The sequence below is a fragment of the Ictidomys tridecemlineatus genome, unplaced genomic scaffold (assembly GCF_052094955.1).
Source record: "Ictidomys tridecemlineatus isolate mIctTri1 unplaced genomic scaffold, mIctTri1.hap1 Scaffold_973, whole genome shotgun sequence".
In the NCBI taxonomy this organism is placed as follows: domain Eukaryota; kingdom Metazoa; phylum Chordata; class Mammalia; order Rodentia; family Sciuridae; genus Ictidomys; species Ictidomys tridecemlineatus.
Genome location: NW_027526183.1, coordinates 18,965 through 28,769, shown reverse-complemented (window position 1 = coordinate 28,769; position 9,805 = coordinate 18,965).

Below are 9,805 nucleotides of genomic sequence, written 5' to 3'. Positions count from 1 at the left end.
TACCCTAATCCAATTCCCTTAGTTTAGAGAACAACGGGATACAAAGAAGGCTATGGAGTTGCTGAAGCTTGGCAGGTACTGAGAAGATCCTGGTTTGCTCTCATGTCACCTACAGACACAGAAACCCTTTATCAACATGATTTTTCTCTTTATGTTAACAGGGAAAGTTATCCTAGATTTCATGAACTAAAGTTGAGCATGGAAGAGATTTTTAAAAGGAGAGCTGACTAAGGTGGGCAAATAAAGTGGTAGTTTATGATTTCATTATCATCTTGAATACATTGTAGATGCCTCCATTTTTAGTTTCAAATTGCAGGTAAACACAATAACAGTATTTACCAACCTCTGGAAGTTTCTTTATTGGAAACATGTACATATATTTTAGCTCTTTATCTGGGAACTCAAACTTCAGTTCATGAATAATTTGGATAGTTACTATGTGCTTTCCCATCTCTCCTCTGCAATACTCCCAAAGGCTACTTATTATGGGGCAATAATATCAAAGAATTTTAAAATTACCTTTGAGATACTACAATTTTACTGAATACTGATACTTTTTCCTATAAAAGAAATTTACAAATTCCTTTCTTGATTTCTACACTTTATAATTTTATGTAGTATTTGCCTTCTCTAGGGAAAAGGCTGCAATATTATGAAAGTCCCTGAAAAGGTTTACAAATGTTTTGCATATTCTAACCTAACCTATTGCAATTTATCTCTTAAATATGTGCCCCTTTCTTCATGATTTTTAATGCCTTCTCAGATTTTCAAAGTAGTAAATGAGCCAATACAGAGATGGTCTAGTTTTTATCCTCACAGTGCTGAGCACAGTGGTCACAATGCCCTAAGATATGTGTATGAATGATACTGTGAGAATATGTACATATGACTGGTCTATGTTTAAGTGTATTTACATATGTATATATACACTGTTAAGTATAGGGTTCACACAGTTTTCAATGAGAAGAGAGGTTGGACGGCAAGCCAGGTGGATTTGGAATCAAATGTTGACTCTTGCTGGTTGTGATTTGGACAAGTCACTTAGCTTTCAAACCATAGTGTCTTCATGTACAAAATGATAATAACGGGTGTCTTCAGGTGTTGGATCTTCCAAGGATAGAAAAAGATAATGAAATAATAGGCCCAATACAATGCCCGGCATATAGTTAAATGTCAACAAATGGCAGTTATCATTATTTTCTCATGAAATCACATTATATTTTAAAGGACTTAAGGGTATTGCCTAAAAATATTCAGCATTTCTCTTCCCCACTCTGCTTTCTGTCCTTTAGGAAATACTACTTCTTAGAGATATTTGCTGATTGCAATTTTATTCGTTCTTTCTCAAATTCACATTTTCTCCTCTGCACTATCTCTGACAGTGATGGTTGCTCTGCTGTTATTCTGGCTCTTCTCCTTGTCACTGCATGTTTCAGGCTGAACTGTGCCGAGTTATGGAATCATTTCAGGCACTCTGCCATCTGTGAAACTGCCTCACATGATTGGTTGCCATTAGCTACATTTTTATCAGTTGACCCAAATGCTTCCTTGGGTGTAGATTAGGTTGTCCTGCCTCTGGTGTGCTTGCAGTACAGGACTTTTACTGGACACTTTCTCTTGTCACTTGATGCTAAGAAGAACATGTCAACAGTAAAACTTATCTGAAATCTAAAGATGATGTAACTAGTAGATGTAGGTGTCACATTGTATAGCAGAAAGTCGTGAAGCTTGATAGAATTTTTTGATAGATTTTTTGACTCTGTGCCAAATGACACAGTGAGTTCACTCTGGCTGTCTAGCTCTTCCCATATCGCATGTCATTTGCCATCTTGCTGAAAACATAGCAAGAGACCAGGATTATTTTTAGTTTGAAAAGCTTCATATACTTCTTCTTTTAGCAAAAATATTTATTTTTTGTAGTTGTATTTGGACACAATAACTTTAATTGATTAATTTATTTATTCATTTTTATTATGTAGTGCTAAGGATCAAACCCAAGGCCTTGTATGTATGTGGTGAGCAATCTACTGCTGAGCCATAACCCCAGCCCTTCATTTACTGCTTATAGACTAAATAGATCTTTAATGAATAACTTCTTTAACTTAGTCTTGTTTTTAAGACATGTAATGGGAATAAATACTCAGTGATTTGAATGATGGGTTCTCTGTAACAATTAAATATCTAAATGCTTTAACTAGGAACATTTAACCACATAACATTTCTTTTTGGCACTCACAAGTATTTTCTTTTAAGCAGGGATAATCTCTTTAAAACTAAATGTAAAATCACAAACATAAAGGACTTTTGTATTGAATTTTTAATACTTAGATATCAGCCCGTGTTCAGATTGCCCATGGAGGTATTATCCTTAATCATGGAGGCATAAGAATCTGTTCTAAATCAGCATTAATTTTAGGACTAATTTTAAAATAAAAACCTTAATTAGGGTCACTGGCATGAAATGTTTTGGGGCCCAAATAACTGGAATTTTTTTCTCCTTTCCCACAGTCTCAGTCATTATTTAATATCACCTCATACTAAATGCCATATTTTAAATAAATTCAGATGATGGGTAATTCATAAAATATTTCAGTTGTTGTTAGAGTAAATATGTTGTTAGACTAAATGTAATACCATCTAACTAATAATGAATTTTCTGAGATTAACACTGGAGTCTGTGGAGATATCTGTAGAGGATTATCTTGCCTTGTGAATAGGAACTGTGAAGGGGTTCAGACATTGGATTAAAGATTTTGAGTTCATGCTTGTGTGAACTGTTTTCCCTTCATTTTCTATTAAAAAGTGTAACAAGAGAAAAGTAGTTATTTTGAATAAATTCAACACCCTTTCAACATCATATGCACAGGCTTGAGGAAGACAATTTGCATAGCGTGAAGTCCTGATCTAGGACTTCACCAGGACCAACATTGATGTAGTTTTTGATGTTGTTTGTTTTCCATTTAAAATTGTCTAAAATAAGACTTGGGCCATTTTAAATTTATAGCATTTTTTTCCCATTGGTAGATGTATGGTTTAAATATGAGGTGTCCACCAAAAGTTCATGAGTGGGACAGTGCAGGGTTTAGAGGTGAAATGATTGGGTTATGAAAGCCTTAACCAATCACTAAATTATCTGATGATACAGAATTAACTGAGTAGTGGCAGTAGTCAGGTAGGGTGTGTTGGGAGAGGAAGGGTCATTGGGGATATATTTTGGGGGTATATGTTTTGTATCTGAAGAATGGAGCTCTCTCCCTCCCTCCCTCCCTCCCTCACTCACTCACTCTCTAATTCCTGGTGAAATGCAGGGAAACTTTCATCCACTTCTGCCATGTTGTTCTGCCTCATCTAAGGCCCTGAGGAATGAAGCCAATCATCTATGCACTGAGAGCTCTGAAACCTTGAGCACCAATTAAACTTTTCCTTTTCTAATTGTTCTTGTCAGATCTTTTGGCCACAACAACCAAAAAAAGTAGATTTCAGTCCAGATGCCAGAAGCCACTCTGAATATTCAAATAGTAGGGGTTAGGATCAAGAAATTACAGGTGTAGCCATAGTAAGGGTGGGGATAAAGGCCAGGGAAACCTATCTGCTGATATCAGAGGCCAGTGTCCCAAAGAGGATCCTCATGTTCACCAGGATGCTACTTTGAATCTCAGAAATCTCTAATGTTCATGTTGCCTGAAGCTCCTGAAGTGAATGATTTGGAAGCCCTCTCACATTGAAGCTCCTGTCTTCTTTTGCATTTTTAAAAATTTTGCCACAAAGCAATTTTTTTTTTACTTCCTTCTGCATCATAATGCCTGTTGGTCATTTGCAGACTAATTCTGTAACCATCCAGTTAAAAGAGCTCTGGGAAATGGATTTTCAAGTTTCTCTCCTTTGAAGCACACAAAAATATGTGAGAGGGAAAGTAATGATGTCAGCTTGAGCTTAAATCTGAACTGGTCCAAATTTTGTCAACTCAGAATCCATAGACTCTCTTCTGTGCATATTTGAGCTTCAAAAACAACCACCCAAATTCATCTTTCACAGGATATTATAACTCTGCATTATATAGCCATCCAGTTTACCCTCTCCACAGAGGGGTGGATACAAAGTTCTGTGAGCCACTGATCTATCTCTGAGCGATATTCATTCTTTTTCTGGACTTGGTTCCAATTCTCCATTAATATTGTGTAACTTTTAGGCTGAATTATAAGGCCAATTTTACTATTATGCATCATTAGAAGAGAATGGTTTGCAAAAAATGGATTGATGGGTTGATATATAAAGTAAAGAAAGAAATACGCCTAATTACTACATGCCTTATTCATACAAATAAATAAAGAGCCATATTAGTAATTTTTAAAATATTTGTTTTTTTAGTTGTAGCTGTACACAATTTCTTTATTTTTTAATTTATTTTTACATGGGACTGAGGATCAAACCCAGGGCCTTGCACATGCTAGGCAAGCACTCTACTGCTGAGCCACAACGCCAGCCCCACAATTAGTATTTTGAATTCACTTTCTCACTATGCATTCCTTTTGTCTTCAGTAAATACCTTGTCTCATCATCATTTTTTTATCTAAAGATGTAATGCAAATCTTTTTTTTTTAAGGGCTGGAGTTATTAGAGCTTTACCTTCATTGGACTGCTTTCTTTCTCCTTTGTTAACATTTTCATTAGCTATATGAGTACTAGGAAGCAACTCAGTGAATTCCTTGAATCCTTCGTGCCTTTATCAAGTGGCCACAACTCTTTATTCTCTTTGATAATCAGTATAATTCTCTCCAGTTAGTATGCAAATCCTTTGTCTATTTCCTTGAAGGTATAAAGAATTCAAAGTGACTAGGCAAGTTCAATGGACTCATTGTTAGTTTTTAGAAATTCAGTCCTCTAAACCTACAGAGCCAAAAGGGGAAAACAGGATGCAAAGCTTTGTGACTGGCCCTTAAGGATTGCAGGAGAGAAGAACCATGTCCATCCCCACCTCTTGGTTCCCTGATGCATGTATTCTGGCTATGGGAAAAGGTAGTATCATATTTGTTGCTGGTTCAGAAAATACATCAAATCTTGTAGGACAGTACATCCCTAATGAGGTATTATTAATACTTAGCCAGCACTATAACTCTTTAATAGGATATTTCACTGCTATCTCAAGCAAGCCAACCTGAGGCGATGTGGTATGGGATAAGATGTGTGAACCTCTCCCTCATTCCTTGCTGGTAATGTGTTCTTTGGCCAGAAGCTAGGTTGAGTAGGTATCATTATAGAGAACCATAATAACTATTAGCCTATGGTTAGTAGTTATTGAAAAAGCAGAGCACTCAAGGAAGGCAATTTATATCTACTGTGTTTGTTCTGGTGAAGGATGTTCCTTCTTCCATCATGGAAATAGGCAACATGGGAGCAGATCCCAGTGGGAATGGAGCCACAAGGAGCCAGTATCAATCACCACTGATGGCATGTGATGTTTTTAACAACAGTGGAAGCTGGAATAGTCTTGTTGAAGGGAAAACTATCCTTTATGCCCACAGGTCTAGCTTCTTTATCTGATTCCTTGACTGTCTTGTGTATGAACCCATTGTTCAAACTGAAGTGACTGGAAAAAGGTTGACTGATGTTCACAGAAAAGGTTGTCAGCTTTACTTTGCTACTGAGAAAAGGCTTTGCAGTTGGGCACTAACTTAGAACACAAATACTTTCAGACTTTTGCCATTTCCAGAAGTTTGTTGCTTCTTATTCAGAACTTGTTATCAATGCCTCAGTTTTTGTTACTTTCAAAATTCTGAGAAATGGGAAAATCATCATCCACTGTCCATTTTGTAGGTCTTTTAAGGAAAAGAAAAGAAAATGAATGTGGTTCTGACTATTAGGAAGATTTCCTTTCTCGCCCTTTGTAAGGGCCATTACATTGTGGAACTGAAATGTCAGAAGGTAGTACAAGTTTATTGGTGGACATATTTGTAAACCAGCATTGACTTCTTTAACCTCCATCACTTAATCGTGGACATCTCCTGAGGTCCAAAGTCAGCTCAACTATCTATGTTGCTTATAAAACCTTTGAATTTTGGAGTCAGTTCAAATTCTCCCTGAAGTCCCATATTCTACCTTTCTGATAAGATAGGGACCTGTTACCAGACCTATATGAGCTTTCTCCCCTTTAAACTATTTATTCACCATCTTACCAAGTGCTTAATAGATCCAAGTAGAGTATAAAGACAGCTTGGATGTTTCTTGTGGCCATAGTGACATTTTCCTCAAAGTTCCTTAAATAGTGTAAAATTAAACACACAAAAAGGAGAAAAATATGACTTTATGAGTGTTTTCACCTACTATTTTGGGGGAGTGAGAGTTGGATAATCATTCCATTGGGCAGCTTTGGATTTTTTTTTTTGGATTATGTCCCAGATGGATATTAGCATATTGGTAGGGCATAGTCAGATAAATGTTAAAAAAATTTTAAAAAGCAACAGCTAGTAGATTGGATCCAACTATTTCCTTAAAATGGCAGGTTATGTTTATGATTGGTGTTTTTTCATAGCAGAGCAGGTTTATGTAATTTGGCCACCTGCTATAAACATCAATTTTAATCAATCACATATATCTTTGCCAATATAGCTTATCATTGGTTAATGTTTGAGGATTTAAAGTAATTTCTTGAGAAAATTAAGGAGCCATTTGGGATTGGATGTGTTCTCTAAATGGTTTACAAGCCACCAATTTGAAATGCTGTAGAGGACACACATGTGAGTGCACATTCATTTTGGCCCTGTTTGCAATACTGTTTGTAAGGACATTTTATCATAAATGATTCAGAAAATTTGCCTACTTAACACAGCCTCTAAATCACCTAAGCCAGAAATATACTTGAGATTCGCTGGTCTAGACCTGTGTGTTTAGATAATGAGTACAGCTGCTCTAACCAGGACTACTCAGTGATTATGAACCAAACTCTGTAGCTTTTCAGTTAGAATAAAATTATTGCAGAAACCAAAATCTGATCTCTGATATTTATTTTGAGTAAAATTGGCTTATATAATGTGACTCTAATACATAGATAATTTGTGCAGAAAATATATTTATGCTGCCCATGCAAGTTAGCAATCCCCATCAGAGTAGCAATTTCCTAAACTGTTTAGGAAAGACACATTCAAATAATTTGCACAAAGAGTATACAACAATCTGGATCTGTGAAAGAAATCATCTTGAATATATAAATTAGCAGTAATTTCTGCATGTAACCCTTCAATCTGCTTAGTTTGAAGACGGGGCTTATTTTAGTTTTTCTTTTCCCCTGATTACTTTGAATTTGTTGACTTATTCATTACTAGTGGTAGGGAATGTAGGGGTTGGGTTTTATCTTCTCTGTTTTATTCCTATTTTTGCACTTCTTTTATGGTTCATTTTAACATGTCACCTGTGGAGGTGTAATCTTGGAAATTACCAGAACTCCTCCAGCTAGAAACATATTTTATTAGATTTATAGCTTATCCCTTCCTGTTATTCAAAATCATAGGTTTTGAAAATAAAAAAGGTAAAATGTAAAAATGAACAGAAATATTTTTAACAAAGATTTAGAATTGTCAACAAAGGCTCATTCTTACCAATTATAAAAGAAGCCATTTAAAAGTCATTAAGAATGATACATTTTTAATTTCTGCAGCAATATTGAAAATATATGGAGTCTTTTAAAATATACATTTCTAAAAATGAACATTGACATAACTCCTTTATTCCATTTATTTATTTTTATGTGATCCTGAGGATCAAACCCAGTGTTGCACATGTGCTAGGCAAGCACTCTACCACTGAGCTACAACCCCAGCCCATGGAATATGGAATGTTTATAGAGATTGACTTTAAGCATATAATATCAAGTCATAGGTATAACCCATCTTGTGCATTCTTTATTTCATTTATAATTAATACGCTTTTTATATTTTAAGTGTATCTTTAGGTTATCATTTCATATTGAGACATAGAAGGCTTATAACACATTCATATACACATATAATGGGCTGGGGACTTACATATCCATCATCTGATGTAAAAACCTGTGAGGTCACAGGGTCCAAATCTAGATGGTAATTTATCATCAATATACCACATTATTTTTTGTGTAATTTTTATAAACTAATTTGATGCCTGATATAATATTTATGAATAAATATCTGTTTAGAAAATAGGGAGGAAATAATCTACTCCTCCTTGAAGTAGGTAATGATTTCACAGAGGAAGTTGTATTTATATTGAGCTGTAGTATTAGAAAATGGGATTTATTAGATGCCTCCTATGATTGTGGATAGTCCCCAGTGGCCATCTGTGGACTGCAAAGCCAGAGGACCCAGTAGCTTCCAGGCCAAGAAGCTGGAGTCTCAAAACAAGAGGAATGAGTGATGCAGCCTCAGTTTGAGACTGAAGACTTGGAACCTCCTTGGAAAGTCACTAGGGCATGTCTGCATTCAAAGGCTGAAGAATCTGGAATCTGACGTCCATCCATGGACCACAGCAGCAGCAACACACAACAAATGCTCCCTAGTCTGTTTCCTCCTCTTCTGCTTTTTGTTCCATCCAGGCTCCCAGCCCACTGAATAGTGCCATACACTGTGGGGGGGGGGGCTTTGCACAGAGTTCGCTGCTCCCCATGACAATCTTCTCTGGATACACCCTCAGATAAGCACCCAAAACGGTGCTTTACCAATCTTTAGGCATCTCTCAATTGAGTCAAGTTGACATCCAAGATTAACTATCATCCAGGCTTTGATGGATGTGTCAAACTGAAAGGCAAGGTGAGGCATGCTGAGTATGAGAATAAAGAGTTTATTCAGGCCAACCTAAGGATGATCATCCAGGGAGACAACCATCTAATCATCCTAGAATTTGTGCTTCTGAAATGATATCTGAGTGGTCTGAAGCTTTATAGCTAACAAAAACAAATGAGGTTACAGCAACTCCCTTGCTATAATATGCCTTGGGTGTCAAGAAAACACAAGACATAGAGTGTTAACTGGTCACTTATTCATTCCAGGTAAGAGTTACAATAATAAGGAAAAGACTTTTACCAAAGTTATTTTTTATTCTTATGGAATCATGGGGTCTCAGAAAATTGCTATATTCCAGGTCAATTCCAGGTCAAATGTTTTCTCAAATGCTTAGGAATATATCACACATATTAGAAATTAAGAGCATTCCAACAGAAAGAACAGTATTGAAGAGTATTGTCAATTAAGAAAAGGCCTAGAAGTTGAACTCCATAGGATTGGGAAAGTAAACAAGGCACTTAAAGCTAGTTAAGGTCAGGATAAGAAGGGTATTATTGCTATTATAAAAATGTATTCTGTACTTAAAGAGCTGGCTTATTTTAAAGCAAAGGATTGACACAAATTGATGGGTTTTAATAATAGGTTATAAAGTGATACTATGGAATTTGTGTCAAATAGGAAAAGACTGATAGCAGAGCCAATAATGCACAAATGGCATAGTCTAAGATTTTCTTTTCCAGTAGAAAATGAAACCATAGGTTTTTCTTGAAAGACTTGGAAGACCTCTCTTACATATGTCACTTACTAGCATTAGATTTACTTTTAGATGATAGACTTAAAAATGCTGCATATATCTAAATTTTTAAAATTTAACAGTTAAAAAATTATCAACCTCGTGCATCTTCATACTTTTTCAAGCCTTGTGGTTTTTTGAGTCCAAGTTACTATTATATGTTACTGAGATAAATCCGCAACATTGGTGAATGAACTCCTATAATCCCAAGATTTAATTTTAAAAATAAATATGTCTCCTCTAACAACATTTTACAGATATC